The sequence below is a fragment of the Mustela putorius genome, unplaced genomic scaffold (assembly GCF_011764305.1).
Source record: "Mustela putorius furo isolate JIRA1106 unplaced genomic scaffold, ASM1176430v1.1 tig00003834_pilon_pilon_pilon, whole genome shotgun sequence".
Lineage (NCBI taxonomy): Eukaryota > Metazoa > Chordata > Mammalia > Carnivora > Mustelidae > Mustela > Mustela putorius.
The window spans coordinates 24,872,101-24,877,363 of NW_025421987.1; the positions used below are offsets into that span (position 1 = coordinate 24,872,101).

Sequence of the window (5,263 nt, forward strand, 5' to 3'; positions counted from 1 at the left end):
AACATATAGAAGTCAAAGTAAAAAATTTAAGAGGTTTGCTGAATAGTTAAATGGATACTGATGAAATGTTATTTACAAGCTAAAAGGTTGTCTTAGAATTAAATTAAAATAAAGCCAAAATGAGAGTTGAGACAGGAGACATACGTGTATCTGTTAATATTTATTCATTGGCATTAAAAGCATTTTTTCCTTTGCTGTGCAGAAGCTTCTGATTTTGATGAAGTCCCAAAAGTTTATTTTTGCTTTAGTTTCCTTTGCCTTTGGAGACATATCTTGAAAGACGTTACTGTGGCTGATATCAAAGAGATTACTGCCCATGTTCTTTTCTAGGATTCTGATGGATTCCTGTCTCAGGTTGAGGTCTTTTATCCATTTTGAGTTTATCTTTGTGTACAGTGTAAGAGAATGGTCGAGTTTCATTCTTCTACATATAGCTGTCCAGTTTTCCCAGCACCATTTATTGAAGAGACTGTCTTTTTTCCACTGTATATTTTTTCCTGTTTTGTCGAAGTAATTGACCATAGAGGTGAGGGTCCATATCTCGGCTCTCTACTCTTTTCCACTGGTCTATGTGTCTGTTTTTATGCTAAAAAACAAAGAGGCAACCCACGGAATGGGAGAAGATATTTGCAAATGACAGTACAGACAAAAGGTTGATATCCAGGATCTATAATGAACTTCTCAAACTCAACACAGATGAAACAGGCAAACATATCAAAAAATGGGCAGAAGATATGAACAGACACTTCTCCAATCGAAACATACAAATGGCTATCAGACACATGAAAAAATGTTCATCATACTAGCCCTCAGGGAGATTCAAATTAAAACCACATTGAGATATCACCTTACACCAGTCAGAATGGCCAAAATTAACAAGACAGGAAACAACATGTGTTGGAGGGGATGTGGAGAAAGGGGAACCCTCTTACACTGTTGGTGGGAATGCAAGTTAGTGCAGCCTCTTTGGAGAACAGTGTGGAGATTCCTCAAGAAATTAAAAATAGAACTTCCCTATGACCCTGCAATTGCACTCCTAGGTATCTACCCCAAAGATATAGATGTAGTGAAAAGAAGGGCCATCTGTACCCCAATGTTTATAGCAGCAATGGCCAAACTATGGAAAGAACCAAGATGCCCTTCAACGGACGAATGGATAAGGAAGATGTGGTCCATATATACTATGGAATATTATGCCTCTATCAGAAAGGATGAATACCCAACTTTTGTAGCAACATGGACGGGACTGGAAGAGATTATGCTGAGTGAAATAAGTCAAGCAGAGAGAGTCAATTATCATATGGTTTCACTTATTTGTGGAGCATAACAAATATCATGGAGGACAAGGAGTGTTAGAGAGGAGAAGGGAGTTGGGGAAAATTGGAAGGGGAGGTGAATCATGAGAAACTATGGACTCTGAAAAACAATCTGAGGGGTTTGAAGTGGCAGGGGGATGGGAGGTCGGGGTACCAGGTGGTGGGTATTATAGAGAGCACGATTGCATGGAGCACTGGGTGTGGTGAAAAAATAATGAATACTGTTTTACTGAATATAAATAAATTAATTTAATTTTTTAAAAAAAGCATTTCTTCCAAACAAGGTTAACAGTAAGGAGATCTATTGGATTTTGAAATGAGAAGAGGTGGGTAATTCCACAAACCCTGGGTCTGCTTCTCTGTGATTCTTTTAGCCATGCCTTCCTTTGTATATTGAATTCACCTCCAGGCTGGTATCTCTTTTGATGGCAAAATGGTTGTAGATTGTGCCAGACTTCATACCCACAAAACATGACATTCAGAGGAAGACTACTTTTTTGTGGATCTCTTTTAAAACAAAGGAAACATATTTCCCAGGAACTTCCACAAAATTCCCTCTTTGGTCTCACTGGCTCCAAATAAGTCACAGAATCTTCCCTTACCATAACTTTAGGCTTCAGTGTTACTAAGGGTTAGCAGTGGATGGTGCAGAAATACGTAAGCAGAACCCGTGGCACGCCTGGAAAAGGGAAAGGGATCAATGCATGTGAATCTGACAACTGAAAATATCCCCTAAAATAGAGAGTGGGTACAAGGAAACAGCATCCGTGAAACTCAAGTATCTGGATTATTTTACCCCCTCAAAAAAGTGTTTAGGACCATGTAGAGTTTGTGTCTGTGGGTAATATCTAACAGTACTTGCAATATTATAAAGGAAAACCAAGAAATTAAAAATATTTATTGACTTGTTAAAAATAAAAATAACAAACCTATTGCATATTAACTTAAATGATTATCTTAAAATATATTAAAGAAATGGCTAGTGAATGGCCAAATGTGTCATGTGTCTTTTTAAATATTAGTGAAGGAAATCAGTTATAACATGGTTGGTACTCTCAGGAAGAAGATAGGCCTTCATTGTATTATCCAGTAGTTATAATTCATTATTTTCCCTTTAAAATGTTGCTTATATCTGTTCACTCCTCTTCTTTTATCCTCCAATTTCAACTCTCATCATCTGGTATAAGAATTCTTGAAGTTAGCCATATTGCTTCTAGCATCATTCTGATCACCAGATTACTTTTCTGAAAAATACAACCATATTACCTGGTTCTAGGAAGTATTCAGTGTCTGAGGCCTCTGAGATAAATTCAGATTCTTAAGGATTAGCTTTGAAGATTCTCACTAACCTGATTCCCTCCCACCCTTATTTCCCATATTCCGCAACAGCTTTTAACAAAAGCTTTGTCAACTTTCTGACTCTGTCCATGGTTCACCTCCTTCACCCCAGTTCCCAGTGTCATACTAATTTCCATAAACATTGACTGTGGTCATACTCATTCTTTTTTTCCCCCCAAACATCATATTTTAAAATCATTTTCAAGGCACATCTCACTTCTGATGCTGCATAAGGTCTAAATAGCTCAGGGGACAAGCATCTCCATTATCTGAACTCCCAATCATCATTGATACAAATTCTAGCTCAATCTCAATCACCTGGCTGAACTTGAGCAAGCCACTCAATGTTTCAAAGTATGAGGATTTTGCTGAGAAGATGCATGAAAAGTCATTTCTAACCAATTGGTAGGTGATATATATAAAAGGTGTAGTTTTGTGCCTAGCAGGTAACATGTTCTGAGTAATATATGGTTTTCTTTCATATTTGCATATATAAATGATCAATAAATATTTTTGTTTAGGAATTTAGAATTGTCACTATTTTGTGCCTCATTTATGCTTTATAGCAACTCCACCTTTTTGTTATTGCTGTGAATGTATCAGTAATTTACACTGGAATAAGTACAGGTTGGTGGAATTCCCAGTAACAAACAAGATAAGCAATATCAGAGAGAAAAACGCCTTTATTTACTTAGTGTATTCAGGAATACACTGTATTTTTGCTGGATGCCCTAATCAAATTATATGGAAACAGCCAAATCCATATGGACATCTAATCCATAAATACCATTTATGGAAACTGCAGAGTGCTACATCAGCAGTATACAGATACTCTATTTCAGAGATCTTGTAAGTAAAATTGACTAACACTAAAGATGAAAATAGTCTTTTTTTATTGTACATTTTACTAGCATTCTTTTCTTGGTTTCAACATATCTTAATTGTGGTAAAATATATATAACAGAATTTCCCCTTTTAAAGGTGAACATATTCTGGATTTGAGAATATTCTGTGTTAACTAATATTCAAATATCTTCTCTTGAATAAGCTCAAAGAAAATTAAGAATCAAAGTTATACAGTTTACTTCTGACAGTTGGTGTTTTTAAAGAAGGGATTAATTCTTGAGAACCTGGAATGTGCCAGAGATTGTAAGATTATGCTTTGGAATTACAGAAGTTTGTCAACATTTTTTTCTTTTTTAAATTTTTGCAGTGTTACAAGACTCATTGTTTTAAATTAATTTAAATGGAGATGATCTCTATCTAACTGACTTCTATCCATAGTATTTGTTGTATTTGTTGAAAATTGTAATTCATTACCCATTAAAACAATAGGTAATTATTTACTTAATTTCTTTGTGACACAGTGTGTGACCTGAAGAAGAATTATTTAGTTAATTCTTGCTGGGACCTAGAGCTTAGATTTTGCAACACATTGTAGCAGAATATCTCCTTGTTGAGCTTATTTATCTGACTCCTATAATATCACGTTTTAGTAATTGAATATTCTTTGGCCAAATAGTCCTTTTCTATTTTCTCAATATTCCAAGATTTTGAAAAACTTTTTTTTTTCAAATTTAAATTTATTTTCCGGGGGGGGATGATATATCTTTTAGAACATTATAAAATATTCCTTATAATTGTTTTCATAACATTTATTACTTCCTAATTTCTTAGACTATAAATAAAAGGGGTTTAGTAATGGGATCACTAGAGTATAAGAAACAGCAACAGGTATATTGTCTTCCTTTCTTTAACTGAATGTGATCGAATGTACACAAAGAGAAGAGAACCATAGAATATTAAGAAAGAGAGAAAGTGGGATGCACAAGTAGATAAGGCTTTGCCTCTTCCCTCTTTGGATTTCATTTTGAAAATCATGAAAAGGATGTAGATATAGGAGATTCATATTATAATAATAGAGAAGTTTTGAACTGAACCCGAAAAGATAAATATCATTAATTCATTGAAATAAGGGTGAACACAGGAAAGTCTGTATAATGGAAACAAACAAACAAAAAGATATTAATTTGATTTGACCCTCAGAAGGTTAACCTAAAGAGAAACCCTACATGAATAATGAGATGCAGGTTTCTAGCTATGTAGGTCCCTGTGGTCATCTGAATGTGCACTTTCTTTGACATCATGGTGCGGAACTGCAGAGGGCTACATATGGCCACATAGCGATCATAGGCCATTGCTGCCAGGAGAAAGCAATCTGTAGTTTCAGCAAGGCAGAGAAAATCAAATTGTGCCACGCAACCATAAAGGGAAATTGTTTTGTCCTTTGAAAAGAAGTTCTCCAACACTCTGGGGGTAATGGCACAGGAACAACAGGAATCCATCAAAGCCAGGTTGCCCAGAAAGATGTACATTGGTGTGTGAAGACAATGCTCCATAAAAATCAATGCCAGCAAGCCCAGATTCCCCACCATAGTGATCACATAGATAGTGAGAAACACCACAAGCAGGAGGCTCCTCAACTCTGGGTGGTCTGTAAATCCTATGAGGATAAATTCGGTGGTCAAGGAGTAGTTATCTTCAGTCATATCCACCTTCTCTGTTGAGATAGGAATTCTGGAGATATAAGATTCTGATTTAGAGTGCAT

The 5,263-nt window shown here is 35.7% G+C and overlaps 1 pseudogene; it reads right to left on the reverse strand.

Moving 5' to 3' along the window:
* Window positions 1-4,274: 4,274 nt before the first annotated feature.
* LOC101687313 lies at window positions 4,275-5,263 on the reverse strand (annotated as a pseudogene).